The following is a 23,580-nucleotide window of genomic DNA, read 5'->3' as shown; positions in this document are numbered from 1 at the left end:
TATATGACAAAATGGCGTCTGATTTGAATCACTATTAATTACGAGACCGACAGTGCGCAAACAAAGGTTAAGTCCACGTGGTTGTCGCTTATTGCCTGTGTTGGCATATGCGGGTCATTGTTAGGAATCATCTTTGTGAAAAGTTGTAAACTGGTGTAGCTGTAAGCTAGGATTCTCATTCGTGTGTCATTGCGATGAACAGCTTAGGGAGCGCCGCTAGGAGGAATGGAAAATAAAAATATTCGCTGGAATATAAACGAAAATCTATATATTGAGTTTAAACCTACGACACACAGGAAGAGTTCGTCTCAGGACTTGTAAATATGCTCTAAATTACAGAAAACGCGAGAAAAGCCTAAAAAGGGCAGCGCTGAGAGAAGGCGACAGCTCCCTCAGAGTCGGAAAAAAAGGAAGAAATTGCGCAACGCGATAACGTACTCAAAGGCTATATCGTACCCCAGCCACTGAAAAGTCCAAAATTGTGAGTGTGACCACTGTAATAAAGATATTGTTAACTAAATTTCATATTAATATGAAACACATGTTACGATTTTATCCCGACGTTTTCACGAAAACTCTACGGCCCAGACCTGAACTGCACACACAGAAATTTATTTGCAACGGATTAATAATATGCTGTGGTATTTCGTGCACTGTTAAAACAACTGATGAAACAGACAGAATTATCTGGTGTAAGCTAGGCGTTGACTTGTAATTATAGAATGTCTGCGGGTCGTTTTCATATGACAGTCGCCTCGATTAGTGAAGAAGTTACTTCGGTTTTCTCGAGGCATTTGGGAACAGGTTGAAACAAACGATTAACAACCGTCGACTGCATACAGTCGCAAAGGCTGATTTCAAATGTCTTTGGTAACTGTAAAGCTACTTCACCTGGGTAGGGGGGACAGCTACTAGTCGGAGGTAAACACTTCCCCCTCACAGCGTTCTAATGTTGCCGGCTACACTATGCCACTCAGCGTCCGATGTAAACACAGCCGACAACAGGAAGTGTGACAGGACTACCAGACCGAGTTCAGAGCAGGAAACGGCCGGGGTCCCCGGTGGTCTAGTGGTAAGGGGGTCTGGAACGTTCCAGCGCCTCGGCTGGGGCTATTCGCCCCAGCCGGGCCGGGGTTCAATCCCCGGCCGGCGCTGGAATTTTCAGATTTCCGAACACTAGCCTCCACCTCTGCCCTGGCATGTGGCGCATGCCGGGTACCCCCGTGGGGTCCGTGCTTCGGATCCCACGTGGAGCTCACTCCCACACTACAAAATATACCTCATTATGCTGCTGCAATCACTTATTTTAAATTTTAATACGCACACTTTCTTCACCAGACCACATCTGCATATATTTTCCAGGTACTTTCTACATAAAGAAACAGCATAGTATCATGAACATTTGTAGGATTACAACAATGAAATAATATCCTTACTAAAAAAAACTAATACGTTTTATTTTCGTTTTTGTTCTAAATGCTGCTAAGATAACTACAAGAAATTGGAAGCTGTTTTGGTATTTAATAATCAGTAATTAGAAAAATAAATTTGGCTATAATACTGATACATATATTACATATTTACTTAGTACATTCTCAGTGCAGGAACAGGATAAATTGTTTCAATGTCAGAAGAAATGCAAAATACTATATCAAATTTTTTTTAATTATTCAAGAGTCAAAATGAGATTATGATATGACACAGGTCACTAATGAGGTACTCTCTTTCTTTGTATGAAAGAGGATAATTATCCTGGTTTTATGTGAGCTAAATGTTAAATTAAACAGATAACATTTAACATTTAAAAAACGAATTTTTTGACGATTTTACTGACAGGTCTACATGTTTCATATTATATTTCTGACGGTAGTTAGCTGACATCCTCTCAGGCTCAGCTTTATATGAAAGTATCTTGCAGGTCAGAAAATAAATTTTATTACTACCTCTACAGATTCAGTTGGTCTATTGTTGTTGTACTATTGTTGCATTGCGAGAGAGAGACTGCTACTATAGCTGTTTTCTTTTTCTATTAAATTCCGTGCCATATCTCCATTCTAAATGCTAAAAATCGTGGATAAAACTTTTAGCAATACTATTTCCTTTTCACCACATCGCTGCTAGGTGTCGCTACTGGTCCCTCACACAGTCAGTTGTCTGTAGCGCAGGGCTTCGCTACCAGTGGACTCTAGCGGAGCTGGCGACGACTCACTCTGCTGGGATTTCCTTCCTCATTCCTGAACGAGTACGCCGGCTGAACTACCCGCTAAATCCTCACACTAAACGAGAAGCGTAATAGCACCAATACCAAATAAGGCAACTCGTGGTCAGTGCGAATATTTTCAAACCACCACTATGATAACTCCTAGTTGAAAATACTGATACAAACTATTTGCAGAGGAATGGAGCACCTTACAGAAGCTGATTTAGAGGAAAATTAATTTGGAGGGAACAGCACCCATATTTATAACATCTTTTGATACAGAAAAAACTTTTGACGATGTTGACCAGAATATACAGTTTGAATTTAAGATGCAACCAGGAATAAAATATAGCGAGCGAAGCATTACTTAGAACTCCACCAGAAACGAGACAGCAGCTGTACGAGTTGAAGGACATGAAAGAAAGGAAATACGTGACAAGTGAGTGAGACAGGATTCTAGTCCATTCCCTGATGTTATTCATTCTTTATACAGGGTGTTTCACAAATCATGCTTCACACTACTCAGGGCTGTTCAGGGGACGTAACTGATGAAGTTTTACATAGGAATCTACTTCTGAAACCGTCATCCAGCGACGCTACAGAGCGTCAAAGTTATAGATACCGGTGCCTACAAAAATAGAGGGATCCCACAAAGATGTTACAACCTTTCTAAGATGATGCAGGTGGAAAAATGCATAAATTTGAGATTATGTCCTTGTACCGGAAAATTATAACAGAGAACCTTTCTGTTACCTCAGTATGTACCGTTATGGTTGTTGCTAAGATGTAGGACAGGAAACTTTCAGGTGTGGTGGTACGGAACGAGAGAAGAAAACAATGTGCAGTACACATAGGCTGTTACATGCATACATCAGGAACCATGAGCACTTGTTCATCTTCGCTAGCGTTCTTTGTAGGAACTATATCGCTTCTGTCCGATATTTTGAGAATGATACAATTATTTTTTCCTAAAACCTAGCAGCTGAATAGTGCTTGAAACGATATAAATGGTACTTATGATTTATGGTATGGAGACAGAAACGGTAGTTCACTTTAATGATAACAATATACAGCAAAATTCAGTAATGTTTCTGCAAAATGCCATAACACACAAATCCTGAAACATAATCGGATATTTCGAATGTGGTACGACACCAGCTGTACAGTTTACTGGACAGATACAGAGTTTTCCGAAATTCTAGCACTTTTAGAGGGAACTAAGCGACAATATTTTTAATTTGAACCCCGTACGGAAACGTATACTTTCCGTGCTACAGCCGTTTGAATACATGTTTGCTAGGTGGGTATGCAACAGGGTAGCCATCGTGGGATGGCGGAAGGGGTGGGGGAAGATGCTTACGTCGGATGTCATTCACCGTCAGCCCTGCCACTCTGACAAGGCTCGTGCGTCACTCAAGTGTCTGTCAGTATTAGAGCAATATTGCGGAGTGCACTTTTGCCGAATACACCGATATGATCCTACTGTATGGCGAAGTTCGTCGCCTTTATCAAGCTCGTTCTCAGCAGCGTCCAACTTCACGGCATACGCTTTTCGCCACAACTGCGCAACGACTTTGAGATAATGGTGCGTTCACCGTCAGCACGGGTGACTGCAGTGCTACAAAGAGACGCAGCGCACCTAAGTTTCAAAAGGCCGTATTGTAAAGAAGAGTGTTTCTAAAAACTTATCAAGTTTCCTTTCAATGAGTGGAATTGTGGAACTATCGATGTACTGGGTCACAGCTAATGACTTACTTGTACAAGTGGTCGCGTTACTAACATGTTTTCCGACGGCTGTAGCGAGGAAACGGTGCGTTACAGGAGATGGGTTCCAATTCAGAATACGAGTATTGTGTACTCATTCCCCATCTACACTAGGAGTTTGTAACGGGAATTTCGGAACATCGTGCATGTTTCCGGTATATTGTACAGTTGTTGTTCCACCATAATAGAAATTTCGAATACATTTCATAATTTCTGAGAGCTCATCAGGCGCGACTACCGTGTCCGCAGTATAAAACCCAGGGGGCGTCTTGCGTACGGGGGCTCTGACGCCCACGAGAACAACTGTAGGTAGAGAGCGCAACACGGCTTCTTTGATGGACATTTCACTCTAATGCTGCCAGATGTGTCTATTTTTAGAGGTATCTTGAACCGCCTCGCACCAGCTTTAAGCTCAAAGCCGAATGTCCCAAATTCTGGCCACTGCTAACATTCTGAAATACACTATCCGATCAAAAGTATCCAGACACCTGGTAGTGGACTTCAATATGCGGTATGACCACCTTTTGCCATTACGAGGGGTTAACCTCTGCTGGGAACGCTTTCAGTGTAGACGATATTTTATGCATCACACATGTTGAGAGTTTCATCTGTGTGTACGTACGTGACAATACACTGGCCAACAAGATCTCCACCTCTCTCCCCAATTTTGGAGCTATATGGGATTCTCCTTGCAACCAGGTCGAGATTTTGACGATGTAACAAATCAATTGAACTGAATATGGTACGACATCCGTCAGGAGGACATTCACCAACTTTATCAATGAAGATCAAGTCGAATAGCTGCTTCCTTAAGGGCCAGAGGTGGACCAACGCGTTATGACTTTCTCCTGAATGAGTCACCCAATTTAATAGCAATTGTTATCATTTGTTTGCCTTTACACGTACATCACATCTAACGATTTCCTTCATACTGGGATAATTTATTGGTGGTACTGTTTAGAGTGTAAATATGCAGGGTGTATCAAAAAGAATCAACCGATTTTTTTAAAAAAAGTAACTATTATGTTATTCGACATATGTGCGTGAATAGCGTACTGCTGGAAAGAGCAAACCCTACGGCTTTACATGGTTACCGCTTGGCAGCAGCACTGTCCGACCATTTCAGTCCTAGTAAAAATGGTGTCGCGGCGACAGGAAGCGTTTTGTGTTCTGCATTTTGCGCAGTGTGGGCAGTAATAAGTGTTCGACGTGACTTTCGTACAAGGTACGATGATGATCCTCCTACAGCACAGAGCATTAGATGATGGCATCAACGATTAAGAAAAAGAGAAAGTTTGCGGAAAGGCGAATCGCCGGGCCGTCCCCGAATGCCTGACACAGACGTCAAACGCATCCGCCACAGTTTCACGAGGGGTCCGCAGAAAACCGTTCGCCGTGCAGCTCGACAGCTCAGCACGTCCCCGATGTCCGTCTGGCATCTCTGTGTCGACGTTTATGCATCAAATAATGTTAAATTCAGCTAATGCGAGCTGTTCGTGAGGGCGATAACATCGTGTGAAGTTCCATAATTTCACTCTTGTCAAGGTGGAGGATGGCCGTTTTCTCCCACAGTTAGTGTTTAGTGACGAGGCAACACTCCATTTACACAGAGAGGTGAACTGTCATAATGTGACAATATGAGGTACGGGACAACCACATGAAGGTGTACAACATAAAATAGACTCTCCTAAATTTAATGTATTTTGTACAGTTTAGAGGGAAAATGTGTATGATTCATATTTCTTTGCCGGAAACACTGTTACAGTAAGCATATATCTCTTCCCACAGTTTGATTCGAACGACTTCATTTTCCAATGCGATGGGGCACCGCGACAGTGGCATCTGGAAGTGTGGGAATTTCTAAATCAAACGATTGCTGAACGATGGATCGTTCACACTGGACTAAATCACTCACCCTTAGACTACTAGACTCCAAGGTCACCGCACCCGACTATATGTGATTATATATGTATGGTTTTGTAAGAGACTCTTTATGTACCTACATTACCAACAGCAATAAATGAACTGAGACATCGCGTAACAGCACCTGTGGAAATTGTAACTCCAGACATGCTTGCTGCAGTGTTGGTACAATTTGAACACCGCATTGACATGTTCAGTGCATCTCAACGATGCATATTGAACACCAATGAAAAGGATGAAAATAACTTTTTTAGTTTTCGTACATCAAAGGACAAAATTCATTGTATTCATTGTATATGTTTCTTAGTTCCAGAAATATAGACGGCCCAGGTCGGATGATTGTTTTTGATACACCAGGTATAGATAATGCACTTCAAAACCTCCCAATAATTAGGCCACTACCAAGATGGGAGACAACAAGTAGTCACACATGCGTCTTTGCATGTGTTGGATAAAAAGTGGTAGCACAATGCCATAACATGACGGATGTGAGTCATTCGGTACGCACACTTTCTGTTGCTGACAGATGGTGGGCTGAAGTAGTAAAGTCAGCAGCACAAGTCCTGTTTGAGTCAGTTGCAGTGTGTACTCTCTCAGAGATGGAGAGGCTAGCTCGAGTGCCTTAATAGTATGTTCGGGAAACACGAAAAACGTGCTTGGGTCCAGACTGGAAGGGCACGTGGTCGGAGCGCGCAACAATCTTTCCTTCCAGCGCTGCATTCTACCAACTTACACGACGCCAAACGACGAGCCCTGTGCAGGAGCACCGCATACGTGGCAGCGGGACATACTGGGACATCCACCGTATTCATCCGGTAGAGTCCCCCCAATTATGGCCTGATCACCCAAATGAACGAAGTATTTCGTGGCACGTCTTACAGCAAATGATAAGACACCATATGGCGGTCCTAGCGAGACATCATCACAGATGGATGCACTGACAGTGTATGACATCTTTCATGTGGGTGTGGAAAGTGATCGAGACGCGAGACGGAAATGTGATAAAGTGAATTTTAGTCAATGAAGACTGACATGAATTATAGCCAAACTGCCACTACTTTTCATTCACCTCCATGTAATTACCATACCCGTTTATTTTTACTCATAAAAATTTGTCAGTAATCTTGTATGAAATGTTTTCACAATTTTGGTTTGTTTTCTAGATGTATAGCAATTCGGTAAGAAAAATGGAAGAGTTTGATTTTTACTTACAATACTGCTCTGGCTGCACATTTTTTCTGGGATCGGAACTGATGCCCTTAGCGTGAATGTACTTTGGCTTGCACCACAGCACATGTACTTGATGCAAAATATGACGAAATACTCTGCCAATACAGTTCGATTACCGTCTCGTAACTGTTGGACCTGGTGATCTACCGGCACAGCGCGTGCCTGCAAATCGAGAATCTCGGGATCGAATCCCAGATGAACAAATAAATTGTTCTGTCTGCTTTTAATACAGCCTTCACCTCTCAATGATATGAGGAGTCGGTAGAAACAACATGTGGTGCGGATTCCACGTTAAACTGCCGATTCCCTTTCCCCGGTTGGACAACTGGAGTACGTTAATGATAAGCATGTCTTCAAAGTGCCGTCCAATTGAAAGACTTAAACGAGGGCACTGAAATACGCGAAATTTATTATTATTACATTGTCCAGTCGCAGTAATCTGACCACGTGTTAAAATACCGAATAAACACCTTCTGCAGCACGAGACGCACAGGAATAGAGTCAATGATGTAACAACAGTCATAAGAAGCCATTCCTACCCCAGTACTTGTCAAGCTGCGATAGAATTCTATCGATTGAGGATCCGTGGCACAAACTACTCGATCGAGGTGACCTTTCAGATTCTCGATTGGGTTTAAAGGCGGAAAATTTGGTGGTGAGGGCAGTACGGTAAATTCATCCTAGAGCTTTCAGAACCACGCACATACACTGCGAGCTATGTTACACGTGCATCTAGGTGTGTATATGGTTCCCAAGGATAGGTGCGTACTAGGGTTGATCCATTGTGCCTTTCAGAACAACGAGATCACCCAGGGAGTGCCACGAAAACATTGCCCACACCATAACACTCCCTCAGGGTTGCAGGGCGTTTGCTTTCAATCTGTCCGATGGAGCACAAAATGTGATGAATATGGAGAGGCCACCTGTAGCACTCAGTGGACTTTCAGTTGTGGTACCAGCGTGCAAATGCAAGCTTTCAACGCCAATGAAGAGCAGTCAGCGTGGGTGCAGGGACCAGGTGCCCACTGCGGAAGCCCATAAGTTATTGAGGAAACATTGGTGGCAGCCCTCGGTTGGCCTGAGCTGTCAGCTGCACAAAAGTTGCACGTCTTCTCGCCAGCACACACATCTGCAGCTATCGTTCACCTGTGTCGCCTACTGCCCGTAGTCCAACACACTTGCCTTGGAGCCGGATTAGAATACCGAGATTTTGCCACTCACGGTTTACTTTACATACAGTGGCATGTGAAAAGATTACAGATTTTGCCGTTTCGGAAATGCTTCCACCCTTGGGAAGAAAGCCAACGATTATGCCCTGTTGGACGTCACATAAATCGCCCCTTTTACGCATTATGACAACGACTTCACTGTTTCCAGCCTCCTCCCCCCACCCCCATTCATCACCTACTAATGCTATCTCCTGGAGTCTATGGGTTATTACACGTTGACCTCGAAAATAGGAGTTGGTCATATTAATATGACTGGATCTATTATTATTATTATTATTATTGAAACTTCCTGGCAGATTGAAAATGGGTACCGCACCGAGACTTGAACTCGGGACCCTTACCTTTCGCGGGCAAGTGCTCTACCAACTGAGCCACCCCAGCACGACTCACGCCCTGTCCTCACAGCTTTACCAGTGCCTCGTCTCCTACCTTGCAAACTTTACAGAAGCTCTCCTGCGAACCTATTATTGTTATTATTTCGTTGTTGTTCAGTTGCCTACAGTAATTTACTTGCTACAGTAAAATTTTCTTTGCCTTTGCTGGAGTTGTCTTTCAAGTTTGCAGGGTCCGGCGCTACTGGACTGCGATATTACTGTTATTTCAAAATGTGCCGTTTGTTACTTTTAAAACTAACAAGGAGAGCCCCCAGCGGTGGGATCGACTTTTTGAATCCAAATAAGCCGTAGTGCAACTTAAGATCCCTGCATCCAGGTGGCCCTCGGATTGAAAGTAACTGACGGAAAAGATTTCAAAATTTTGCCTGATGCTACATAGCGTGAAGGAAGTCGTATTCCACAGTCTGGTTACGTGTCATAATGGTTACGATAGAAGCTTAACCATGCATCGTCAGGTGCTGTAATTTTTTTTAATATCTTTATCGAAATGACTTTGATGTTTATTTGTACTCTATTTATTGGTTTAAATGTAATTTCTTTCGTTCTATTCTTTTGTCACATCGTTTTAGTCACCGTATGAACTTTTCCATTTGTTTAATTTTTCTTCCAATCGGAATTTTTGTGAATGTGTAATTTATTATACCTATCTGTTTGACTATTGAATTACTTCAAAACTCCGATAAATGAATTAAAAAACAAAAGACGAAATAATCTATTTATATTGACTGTGCATTAATGTGAAAAACGTTTTTCTTTGGGAGACGTGCCTTTTTTTGCATGGTAATCGACATACAAATATTTAAAACATAACATAAAATCTTTGTGCACTATGGAAATTATAGTGTAGATGAGGACATAAATGAGAGAATGTTTTCTAAGTAAAATAAAATTCAAGCAAAGTGAGAAATCGATATAATGTACACAGTAACGTAGACGAAAATAGAGGGTAATAAAAACAGGAGACATTAAATCGGAATTGATACATGAAGATAATTAAAAGTTCACAAACAAATATTTCCAGTGGGGAAGGGATGATAAGAAGAAAAACTCGTATATGGGACAGGTCCCACACCATGGAGCAATATTAGAGTATGGGTCGCACCAATAGTTCAAAAAAGATCATCTTTGTGCACTGATTATATTTCTCTTTAATTCTAACAATAAATTACAGTTCGCCAGCACCTTTATCTTTGACTGACACGATGTGATGGTTCCATTTCTTACTTCGTTATCACCAATGTTAAGACTCTCGCTTTTCCCGTTTATGCTTCATCTCATCACTATTGTCTTTGATTTACTCTGACCCCTAATTCTACACTCATTATATTGTATATTTCATTCATCAGATCCTGTAGTAATTCACTTTCACTGACAACGATAATATTATCAGCAAACATTGTCACTGATATCCTTTCAACCCGTATTTCAGTGCGAATCTTGAACCTCTCTCTTATTTTCTTCATTGCTTCTTTGATACAAACATTGAACAGTATAGGCGAATAACTATATCAAAGTCTTACTCTCTTTTTAATCCTTGCACTTCGTTCTTGGTCTTCCACTCTTATTTCCTCTTGGGTCTTGTACTAATATATACCTGTCTCTGCCTAGAGCTATTTTCTTCACAACTTCGATCTTGCACCATTTTACATTGTCGAACGCTTATCCAGGTGTAGAAATCGTATGAGTTTTATTCAGTCCTGCTTCAATTCCGTATCCTTACAATGTGTTACACCGAGGTATTTGTGTGAGCTGACCGATTGAAAATGAGAGTTATTGATGCTGTAGTCATAGGATACTATGATTTTTCGTTTTGTGAACTGCACAATTTTAGGTTTTCGAACATCTAAAGAAAGCTGCAAAAACATCCGGAATTCTGTTTGAGTCTACGTACAAAAATGCATTGTTAGGAAAACAAACTAAACCAAGGAGGGACAAAATATCAGTAACGAACAACGTAGAATCTCTGTGGCTAATCTGGATTAAACTGCTCCATCATCTTCAGCAACAACCAGGGCACAATCCAAGGAGGGATCTACACCCACATGGATATTGTGCAAATCATATCTAAGTGCCAGGCTTAGGGTTTATCGAATCACCTTCACAATTGTCTATTATTCCAACTTCATGTTTTGAACTGCCCAAGGTGTGGTGAAGACTAAAACGAGTCTGTCACGGAAGACTGTATTGAGTGTGATGTCTGCTCCCAACAGTGGCATGAAGAATGCACAGTTTACGAAGGTCATGGTGCATTTTCTTGTCATTGGTGTTAGTGCGTACTCTTGCCAGATGATGCAGCTACGAGCAGTGTCATATATATGACATTTAAGGTTTGGGTTAAACGTTACTCAGCTGTATCTGATAAATGTTGTCCCTAAATAAATGAGCAATGGTTTGCTACTTGTTTGTTTTAACTTTCTCATCAACTAGAAATGACCGACTAAATACTAAGCGCATACTCCTTCGTGAGTTTCCCCTGCAAAGCAAATTAATGAACTCGAATAGTCCGTAGGAAGAATTTTTGTAGTTTCATGACTTTAGGATGGCATGACTGTGATGAGCTAAGAGCGGCTGACAAAAAATAATTGTTTTATTTATAACCTTAATGTTGCAATTGAGAATGGCGTGTCCGGTTGAAGTTTCCACATTAACTGAGCAACGTTCAACGATGCGTTTTCCCTTTCAGAAGACGGAAAACGGCCGAAATATTTTCTCTAACGTTTTTTCAGTATGGTCGAAGCTGTGCGAACGACGGAAATTTTTGATAAATACGTAGGACAGTTCAAAAACAATCTAACTTCAGTGACTAATAAAAAACACCGTGGCCGGCCAATTGAACTGTCTCCTCCTTCGCTTAAAGCCGGCTCTGAAGACATTACTCCTGATGGCCGACGTGTTGCAGTAGAACTGAATAGCAAAATAGCTGCAACAGGTAGTGGCACAGTCCATAACGTCGTCATTGACATGCTCAAATACAGCGAAACAAGTCCAACGTGGGTCCCGAGAGAATTCACACAACACAAGGAAACAAAGAGTGCTATGAACGTGAAGGTGAACCTTTTTCGAACGAGATTTTAACGTGTGATTAAACTTTCGTTCAAAATGGGGAACCCGACTCGAAAAGACAAGGAGTGAAATGGAAGCACACTAGTTCACCTGTCCGAAAGGAATTCAAACTCGAGCATCAGCGAGGAAAGTGATGCTGGCCATCATTTGGATGCCAAAGTAGTTGTATTTTGGTGATTATTTGGAAGATCAGCGTACAGGATGCAGCGCTGACCACTCACACATAGTGATGAGCAAAGTAAAGCCGAAAACGAGAGGAAAGGGTCGCCAATGTCAAAGAAAAGACGTGATACTATTACACAACAACGCTCGCCCAAACATAGCGCAGCTGATCCAAGAAACCACTGGAAGGGAAAAGAAACAGTAATGGGTTGGGAGACTCTGCGTCATTATCGCTACAGTCCAGATTTGACTTTCGTGAATTTTCATTTTCATATTGCTGACATTAAGGAGAATGGAAGCTGTCTGCATTGTACTTGACTGGTAAGAAAAACTTCAAAAGTCAACCTCACTTGTAGAGCATTTATTGCTACCTGTTTGACCCGCTCAAGGACGCATCGCTTGGAAAGGATTCGGCGACAGCGAAGAAGTTAAAACAATTTCAGTTTTACTTACTTCATTCGCATTTATCGCCTTTCTCTTGCCCAGCAGTATTTCGCAAAGGACTGGCAAAAGCGCAAGTTGCAGCCGTATATAACGAGATCAATATACATTTGCCTTCTGAATATTACACCTGTAATGGGTCCAACCTAAGGCAGTTTAAAAAATCGCTGGTGACACTCGTGTACAAGAAGAGTAAAAGAAAGGATGTGCAAAATTACAGACATCGATTTTCTGCAGAATCCTAGAACGTATTCTGAATATGATTATAATAAATTTCCTAGACACCGAAAAGCTTACGTCCAGAAATCAGCACGGTTTTAGAAAGCTCGTGTGAAACGCAGCTTGCCCTTTTCGCACATTATATACTGCGAACCACGGATGAAGGGTCCTAAGCACATTGCACTCTCCTATATTTGAGAAAAGCCTTTGGCACGGTGCTCCACTGCACACTGTTAACCAAAGGCCTCGTATAAGCATACGGAGTCGGTTCCCAGATATGAGAGCGGCTTAAAGTCTACAACAGATACCAGTACGTTCTCGACAGCTAGCGTTGATCAGACACAAGGGTATCGTCAGGAGTGTCCCAGGAAGTGTAACAGACAGCTGTTATACTGTATAGACATAAATGAGGTGACAGGCAGAGTGAACAGCAGTCTGCGGCTGTTGATGATGCTGTCGTGTACGGGAGAGTGTCGTCATTGAGTCACTGTAGGGGGATACGATTAACGGGAAGTGCGGACAACTGAGAAACGCGCAGGAGTCAGTGAGGTACTGAGCCATGCCGACGCCGGTGCCTTAGTTAGCTGCGCTACGTTTTTCGGTTGAGGACCCAGGATACGAAGAGCTTCATCGAGGTGGTCCCACATATTCTCGATTCCGTTAAGCCCGGGAAGCCTGGTGGTCGGTGGAGTACAGCAAACTCATCCTGGTGCTTTTCACACTGCAAGCTGTGTCACAGATTTAGTTGTTCTGCTGGTAGATTCCGAGGGAAAAAAGACTCGATGTAGGTGTGGCAACGGTTCCGACCGATATTTCTGCTCATCCACTGTGCCTTCCAGAACGACGGGAGTGTCACGATAACGTTTGTGAGATCGTAACGATCCTTCCTCCTGTCCTAACCCTGCCGCCGACTGTTGCAGGGTGTTCACTTTCAGGTGAATCGCGCCCTACACGCCAACGTCTGTCTGTCACTTGGAAAGCCCGCAGGTCACCGTTCAGTGGACACCCAGTCGCAGAACTGGCGTGAAAATTCCAGCCTTCGTCGCGGGCGAACAGCAGTCAGCATAGGTGTGTGGACCAGGAGTCTGCTGTGGAGACCCACACATAGCATTTTTCGCTGAGTGGTCTTAGAGGAGACACTGTCGGTAGGCTCTTCTGTTCACGTGCATGGTCAGTTGCTCAGCAGTTGCACGTTATTCACCTGCGGTCTCCTTTAACTCCTGTCCTCTGTGGACCGTGGGGCACCACAACGGCCTCAGCGTCGGCTCTCGACAGCGCCATGCGCGGAGTGCTTTAAATATGGCAACACGCCAACATTTTACGAACTCTGCCGTTTCGAAAATGCATCCACCTGTGGCCCGAAAGGCAATGATCACGTCCTTTTGGATGTCACATAAGTGGCTGAGTTTCCGCGTTACGCATACCCTACACATTAGCGTCGGACACAGGCGGTTATCACGTTAATGTGACTGGAGCGTGTGGTTAGAAAAAGGAAAGGAAAGGAAAAGGAAACAGAAAGGGGAAAGGATGGTAAGCGGTGCCAGGAACACCGGAAATGTGGTAATTATACGAATTGCCTGTACAGGAACTCCGAACGGAATAGGAGCAGCGGCAGTTTAAAAATTGTAAATGGTAGAATCACGGCTCAACAGTAAGTTTCTCGCCCAACCTGACGAAACAGATGTGGAGATGGAGAAACGAATGCATAACTGCTGGGAAACAGTCTGCGGTGAGTAGACAGTGCCTTTTTTCGGAGGGTTTAAAGAGCAATTTCAAGATTTGCGAGATAAAGGTTTAGATTACGTCGCAAGTATAACGAATTGTGAGAAAGACGGCAGTAGTTCAGGGATTCGGCAGCACGAAGATATTTTCAAAGTGACTGAAGTTTTTAAGGAGACATAATAACCCTGTTCCTGACAAATGAATCCTGGTGATCAGTTACGAAGAAGGGGAGAAAATGTTTGAAAATAAAGCTCTTCTTATGGACGGACATTTCAGAGGTGTTGGAAACAACTTGTTGATACCTGAAGCACGGAAGACTAGCTTTTTTACCAGAGGAAAGTCAAAATAATTGTGAAATATTTTTTCTCAACCGAGAAATGTCATAACTTGGTTGTCATTTAAAACTGCATTGCTTTACTTCGAAATGACTGCAAATTAAGCTATGAAAACAGTGTTATCCGAGACATTTATTTTCCAGTTGTAATTCTCATTTCAAGCAATGCCTGTGGAAGACATACAAGAACTGCGATTAGTGGAGCAATACAGGGATGAAGAAGTAGTTCGTTTGTCTTGCCGCACGTGTGCTGTAGAGTCCATCTTCCACCGGACTGCCTTGATGAAGCATGGAGAGTAACAGCGTAGCAAGTGCTCAGTGGCGTAGACTATTTAATCAGTCAATAGATGGAAAATGCTAGTACACAACCTGAAATGTGGAATTGGTGAAGACAGACAGTCGACCGAAATTATTTCGAAATAAATTCACTCTTAGGTTGGCTTCAGTTGCGTTAGATAATACCTCGATACCTAACACTACTGTATCAAAGTTATCTGCGATCAGAGAATTTATTTCAAAGTGATTTCGGTCAGCTATCTACCGTCATCAATTCGATGCACAGGACCATGAATGCTGTCGAAGTTTGGCATAGCAAACGATACTCAATAAGGCAAAGGTATCTTAACCTACAATTTCTGATCAATACGCTAAAGGAGAATGCAATAAAACCAATACCTGAAATTGAAAAAAATCTGTTGGTCAGCTTCTTCAGTGAAAGAGGTAAAAGATACATATGTGTTGAAAAAGAGTTAAAGATATTTTAAGAATACATAATGACTCGGTGGATCTAAGAAGTTTAAAATTTATATCATTCCTACGATAAAATGTGGAGAGGCGTTCTTATTACAAAACGGCACGCAGAGCCTCCCCATTGTCGCGGCTTCCTTTGCACGTCGGAGAACCCGCAGCTAAAATGTATGTGGTCAGAAACACCGCGTTGGCTCACGGGTCGCCGAGTCCACGGCTGCAGAATCCCATGACACCCTTCAAGAGGCGGCGAGGCATCTTGTACAGTAGTTATTTGAGAGTGAATTTTTTCCTCGCTCCTCAAGAGACGTCATCAAACGGATCTTCCTGCTTCTGGAGTGTCTACGCGACTATGAGGGAATCCCGAAACGTTACATCTTATTTTAGTTCTGCTCTCCGTTCCACACCTTCAAGGACCCACTTGTTTTCTGTGGCACTCGAACACTTGTACTTCTCCGATGTCATTTTCGCGAGGGATTTATGTACTGTGCTTATGCTTTATTGAGAAAACACGGGAATTTTTTAAGTGTATAGGGGTGAAACGATTATCTTAATAACCGATAAAACAACTCCAGATATCGAGTATTACGTACTGGCTGACACTTCATTACAAAATGTTTACGGGCTGTCTGTTATCCCAGTCGCTTCCGTTTATGAAATGTACCGAACACATGAGCTTTCTTCGATAAACAGTTCTGACATGGGTCTTGACAACACGATCGAATTACAGAGGTTCAAATAGTGAGATGCGACTGCGTGCAACTGCATAGGCAGATTTTCAGTACCTGCATATAATTGTAACGGATCTAAAGAGATTATAGCGACACGAACGTCAGCCGGGTAAATAAGTCGTACACTAAGTGGACATCCAGCGGACGCAAGTAAACACTTCCTGTTACACCACGCCACTGCTGCCTCGGTGTAAACACGGAGGACAACAGGAAGTGCTCTACGACCACTAGCTGGACTATGGAGCAAGAAACAGCCAGGGTCCCCGGTGGTCTAGTGGTAAGGGGGTCTGGAACGTTCCAGCGCCTCGGCTGGGGCTATTCGCCCCAGCCGGGCCGGGGTTCAATCCCCGGCCGGCGCTGGAATTTTCAGACTTCCAAACACTAGCCTCCACCTCTGCCTTGGCATGTGGCGCATGCCGGGTACCCCCGTGGGGTCCGTGCTTCGGGTCCCACGTGGAGCTCACTCCCACACTACAAACTAAACCTGATTATGCTGGTGCAAGCATTTTAAATTTTAATTCACACACTTTCTTCACCAGACCACATCCACATATATTTTAAGGTACTTAATATATCTCACTATGGTATCAGTAATATTTGTAGGAAACTATGAAACAAAAACCTTACCAAAAAAATGATTTTTGTTATCCTTCGTGTGCTGAATACTTCTGAGGTAAATACCCAAACATCTGCCATTTTCTTGTAGTTAACAATGAATATTCGAAAAAAGTTTATCATACTGATTCATATATTACATAATGTATTTTACTCATTCTCAGTGCTGAAAAAGCAGTAATTATTTCAAAGTCATAAGAAAATGCAAAATATTGTATCACAAGCCAACAAGGTGTTTTTTTTAGTATCATGATTTACTATGCGATTAATAAATTCTGTATAACAAATCGTTTCATAACAATTGACAATACCTTTTAAAAATACATTGTTTTCACTTATTGCATTTTCAAAAACTAAAACAGGCCTTTTTTCTCAAATTATTCTAGTGTCAAAATGAGATGTTTGATTTTACACAGGTCACTAATAACATAAACTGTTTTTTTTTTTTTTATAAAAACGATATTTCTCGTGGTTTCATGTGAGCTGAATCAAACAGATAACACTTAAAATTAATAAGAGGAATTTCTTGGTGATTTTACTAACACGCCCATATAGTTCATATAATATTTCGATTAATAGTTACATGACTACCTCTCTGCCTCTACTTTTTGTAAAAGTATCTTATAGATCAGAGAAAAAAATTGTATTACTACCTCTCCAGGTTAAGTGCAGTTCAATGAAAGAGATTGTAAAGGCCGTACCGAAGATGCAGAATATTACGTTCTCTGCAAGGCATTTGCCATCAGTAATGAGTGAAACTGTAAAATAGAAAAAAGGGCTGAAAAACGCCTATTACTGTTGTACTATTATATCACTAACGTTGCATTGCATAAACTTACTTACAGTTCTCGTTGCTGTTCAATATTCTTTAACTCACTATACCGTGCGATTATGTTGTTAACATTTAATGTAACAGTAGTCCTGTTCCGAGCCACATATCCATTTTTAATGCTTAAAAGTGTGGACAAAACTATTAGTAATACTAAATTACGAAGAGGGAATGATGAATGTAACATGCTGCATACATTAATGTCGCTCGAGATGTAGTTTGCATTATATGTTACCAGAACAGAACTATTTTGTAATGTGTGAAATACACAAAAATACGGTAACAGACTAACCGAGCAGTGATGCCGTAATCTGTTTTGTAATAATAGTGTAAAGGAAGAAATAAACAGCAACTAGACATTTAAGTCACTCAAATTTCGCGGCCATTTTGCTGTTCATCACTTCGCTGCTAGATGTCGCTACTAGTTCCTCACACACTCAGTTGTCTGTAGTGCAGGGCTTCGCCACCAGAAGGCTCTATCAGCACCGGCGAGGACTCACTCTGTCGACGTTTGCTGCTTCACTCCTCAACATCTATGCTAACTGACGTGACTGCTAAATTTTCAGACTAAACGAAAAAAATAACACCAACACCAAATAAGGCAAATAGTGATAAGTGCGGATACTATCGAACCATCACTTTCATACGTCCTGGCTGAAAATACTGATCCAAAATATTTACACAGGAATTAGAGGAGACGAGCTAGAGGAAAATCGATTTTGAGAGAACACACTAGCCGCTAGAGATCGGTTGAAGAAATTCAACCCATATTTATAACATCTATAGATGTTACAAAATAACTTCTGACAATTTTGAGCAAAATATACAGTTTGAATTTAAGATGATGCAACCAGCGATAAAATACAGTGAGCGGCATGTTATCTAGAGCTCTGCCAGAAATCAGACAGCAGTTTTAAGACATAAAAGACATAAAGGAAAGCTGGCAGTTGATAGTTGAGAAGAGAGAGTGAGAGAATGAAAGTGAGAGAATGTGTGTGTGTGTGTGTGTGTGTGTGTGTGTGTGTGTGTGTGTGTGTGTGTGTGTGTGTGTGTGTGTGTGTGTGAGAGAGAGAGAGAGAGAGAGAGAGAGAGAGAGAGAGAGAGAGAGAGAGAGAGAGATAATGGGAGGGGGGGGGGCTTCGGTTCTAGCCCATTCACCCATGTTATTCACTTTGCATACAGAATGTTTCACACGTCGTGGTACACACTTATCGCGTCTGTAGAGGGGACCTACCAGATGAAGTTTTACATAGGAATCGATGTCTGGAAACGTCATCCAGCGACGCTACAGGGTATCGAAGTTACAGGCGCTGGAGTATGTAAAATATGTGTACACAGAAAGATTCAATGAAGATGTTACCAATTTTCTATGATGATGGAGATGGATAAATGTATAAATTTGAGGTTATGTCCCTATAACGGAAAATTGGAAGAGAAGACATTCCTGTTGCGTGTGACAGTATGTACCAGTAGTGTTGCAGCTAAGATGTAGGGCAGGAAACTTTCAGAGGTGGTAGTATGGACCGAATGTCCAGTACACATGGGCTGTAAAATGCATACCTTAAGAGCTGTGAGGACTTGTTCATCTTCGCTTGCATAAAACATATCTCCACTGCTGAACAAGTGCTCATAGCTCCTCAGGTATGCATTTTGTAGCCCATGTTTACCGGACATTTTTTCTTACTTTGATCCATACTACCACCTTTGAAAGTTAGCAACAACAGTACTAGTACTTGTATTCCGCCGTCAGAGGTATGTAACTTTCGACTCATTCGTTTCCGGATCATGATACATGATCAAATTGATACATGATCACGGCATCACACTCTACTTACATACATTTGCCGGAGCTGGCGCCTGTATTTTGATGCTCTGTAGCCTCGTTAGATGACGTTTGCATGCATGAGTTACTAGGTAAAATTGCAAGCTCTAGGAATGTTGAACACCTTGTATAAAGAAAGCAACATACGAAACGAACGAGATATTTGGGAAATTAATCGAAGATAAGAAAGAAGAAATAGGAACTGTTTCCAAATCGACCTTTCATTTCGCTGCTGCTGATTTGAAATTTCGTGGCATTTATTCGCTCTGAAGAGGATCGTTCAAACGATGGTCGGAATGTAGTTATTTTAGTTGTTTCACTGTTTTATAATGACATGGCCTAGAACCCAAAATGATTTTCTCCAAGTTGTTTGTAGGAATTCTATCGCTTCTCACCGATATTTTCAGTATGGTACTGGTATTTTTTTTCCTACACCTACCAACTTTAATAGTGCTTGAAATGATGAAAATTGTCTCCATATCAGAAAGTATTAGGTACTGAGACGGTGCTTGGTTTTAATGATAACAATATACAGGAAAATTCAGCCATGTTTCTGCGAAGTTGCATTACGCCGAAATTCTGAAATACATCCGTATATTTCGAATGTCGTACAACAGCTGTAGGTAGGAGACGGGGTACTGCAGAAGTAAAGCTGTTTAGACGGGGCGTGAGTCGTGTTTGGGTAGCTCAGATGGTAGAGCACTCGCCCACGAAAGGCAAAGGTCCCGAGTTCCAGTCTCGGTCCCGCACACAGTTTTAATCTGCCGGGAAGTTTCATATCGGCGCACACTCCACTGCAGAGGGATCTAATTCTGGAAAGAACTGTATAGTTAGTGGAGAGATACAGTATGTTGCAAAATTCCCGTTAAAAACTTCTAGGGAACTGAGTGACGATATTTTGAAGAGGAGCCCATGTATGGAAAGGTATATCCGTGCTACAGCCGTATAAATACACCTTCGCTAATGTGGTATGCAACAGGGTTATAAACACTGGAGGGGGGGGGGGGGGGTTACTTACGGCTGATCCTATGATGTCATTTGACGGCTGTCTCCTCTCTGACCTGGATCGAGTCTCGTTGATGTGTCTGTGAGTGTTAGAGCAACTTTTCTGAGCACACTTTTGCCGAATACACCGACACGAGTATTCTGTGTGGCCAAAGCGCACAGTACTGGAAGAGCTGCTGGTCGCCTTTATCAAGATCGTTGTCCACAACGTCTGACTCCTCCCCACACGCTTTTCGTTACCATTGCACAACGTCTTCGAGTAAGGGTGCCTTCACCGTCAGCAGGTGCGTCTGTGGTGCCCCGTGGAGACGCAGCGCACGCGAATTGGAAAATATATTTATATGGATATTGTGTCTGTTCTTCCGGACATGTGCGAAAGGACGCTACGAATGTAGTGTGTGGACATACAAAGGTGAGAATGTGGGTCTCGCGGGAGGCGTGCGCGAGACAGTCCCTGTAGTCTCACTATCCTCTGTGCCGTCGGTGGCTCAGATGGATAGAGCGACTGCCATGTAAGCAGGAGATCCCTGGTTCAAGTTCCGGTCGGGGCACACATTTTCACCTGTCTTCGTTGATATCTATCAACGCCCGTCAGCAGCTGAAGGAAATAATATCATTCTAATTTCAAATTGGAAAACGCCCTCCTTTAAAACCAGTGTCTCTGAAGACCGATTTTTTTGATTCTTTGGTTATTAAAGAGTGAAACTGTAGAACAATAGATGTACTCGGTCACATCTACACTGAAATGCCAAAGAAACTATTATAATAATGCGTATTCAAACACAGAGATATGTAAACAGGCTTAATATGGTGCTGCCGCCGGCAACGCCTATGTAAGACATGTGTCTACCGTAGTTGTTAGATCGGTTACTGCTGCTACAATGGCAGGTTATTAAGATTTAAATGACTTTGAACGTGGTTTTATACTTGGCGCAAGACCGATGGGACACAGCATCTACGAGGTAGCGATGAAGTGGGGATTTTCCTGTACGACCATTTCACGAGGGCACCCTGAATATCAGCAATCCAGTAAAACAATAAATCTCCAACATCTCTGCGGCCAGAAAAAAAATCCTGCAAGAATGGAATCTGAAGAGAATCGTTCAGAGTGGCGAAAGTGCAACCCTTCCGAAAATAACTGAAAATTTCAATGCTTGACCATCAACAAGTGTCAGCATGCGAACCATTCATGGAAACATCATCTACATGGGCTTTCAGAGCCGAAGGCCCACTCGTGTACCCTTGCTGACTGCACAGCACAAAGCTTTACGCCTCATTTGGGCCCATCGGTACGAACATTGGACTGTTGATGACTCGAAACATAATCCCTGGTTGGACGTGTCTCATTTCAAAATGTATATACAGTATGAACGTGTATGGGTATGAAGACAACATCATGACTCCATGGACCCCACATGTCAACTGCGGACTGTTCAATCTGGTGGAGGCTCTGTGACGTTGTAGAGCGTGCGCATTCGGAGTGATGTGGGATCCCTGATACGTCTAGATACATCCTGTCTGATCACCTGCATCCATTCGTGTCCATTGTGGATTCCGACGGAAGTGGGTAATTCCAGCAGGACAATGGAGCGGCCCACACAACCACAGTTGCTACAGAGTGGCTGCAGGAACACTCTTCCGAGCCTAAACACTTTCGCTGGCCACCAAACTCCCCAAACATACTGTACGTTTCTAGTAAATTTTATAGCATTAACTAGCATATCTGGAATGCCTTGCAAAGTGTTGATCAGAAGAGATCTCTGCTCCCTCTCACTGTTACGGATTTATGGGCAGCTCTGCAGGTTTCATGGTGTCAGTTCCCTGCAGCGCGACTTCAGCCATCAGTAGAGTCCATGCCACGGCGTGTTGAGGCACTTCTGCGTGCTCGCGGGGACCATAAACGATATTTCTTTGGCTCCTCAATGTAACAAATTACTTGTCAAAGTGACAGCGTTACCAACATGTTTTCAAGTGGTTCTAGTATACGGTACGTCTCGGGAGACAGGTTACAATTTAAAATATGAGTTATGTACTCAGTCCCCTCTACAAGTTGTAGCAGGTAGTGATGGGAATTTCAGAACATCCTGTACGTTTCCAGCAAACTGTATAGCCGTTGTCGTATTACAATTGGTATCTGCGAATACATTCCATAATTCGTGACAGATCGCGAGGCGCGACTGCAGAAGTCCGTAGCGTTTACCCAGGGGGCGTCTCGGCTACGGCAGCTCTGACGGCTAGTTTGAAGGCCACTTTCAACTAGTGTTGCCAGAGGTGTCTCTTTATAGAGATTCTACGACTCGCCCCACGTAAGCTTTAAGAGGAAGACCAAATGCTCCAACTTCTGGCCTCTGCTAACATTTCGAAATACACTATCCTATCAGTGAGTGTACAGACACCTGTTAGTGGACATTAATATGCAGTGCGTCCACCCTTTGTCTTTATGGCGGCTTGAACTCTGCTCGGGACACTAAGTGAGGTGCCTACCGACAATTTACGCACCACACACGGATATCGTATCTACGTGTTTGTACACGCAAGGCAATACATTGCTCAGCAAGATCGCCATATCTCTCACCAATTTTCAACATCTGGAGCACAATGGGCAGGTTCTTTAAAGCAGGTCGCGATTTTGAGGATGTAACGAACCAACTGAACTGAATTTGGTACGATATCCGTCAGAAGGGTATCCACTAACTTTATCAGTGAATGTCAAGCCTAGTAACTGCCCGTGGAAAGGCCAGAGGTGGCCCAACACGTTATCGACTTATCAATTTGTGAAGCTCTTTGTCTTGAATTAATCATCCAGTTTTTCTTCAACTCTAATCATTCATTTGCCCCTACACGTACAGTCATGCTCAAAACTATCCTAACGCCCGAATTGAATTTCGCCTGATTCACATGCAACCCACATAACGCAACTGTCTAGCCGGTCCCCTTATCGCTCCTTGGTACAGTCGTTTGACTATTGAAAATTGTTCCAACAAATCACCACAAGAAAACACTGTTCTGTATCGCAATAACTCAAGATGTAAAGTAATACCACGATACTACAAATATAACGGAACACCTTATCACAGATAAGACTGCCCTTAAGGCTTGTAGCTCACATTTATTACAATAAATGACATACCTGACATTTTACCACTCTC

This window comes from Schistocerca gregaria, unplaced genomic scaffold (genome assembly GCF_023897955.1).
Source record: "Schistocerca gregaria isolate iqSchGreg1 unplaced genomic scaffold, iqSchGreg1.2 ptg000378l, whole genome shotgun sequence".
NCBI classification, from domain to species: domain Eukaryota; kingdom Metazoa; phylum Arthropoda; class Insecta; order Orthoptera; family Acrididae; genus Schistocerca; species Schistocerca gregaria.
The sequence above is the reverse complement of the archived record's forward strand: the minus strand, read 5'-3'. Positions refer to the sequence as shown.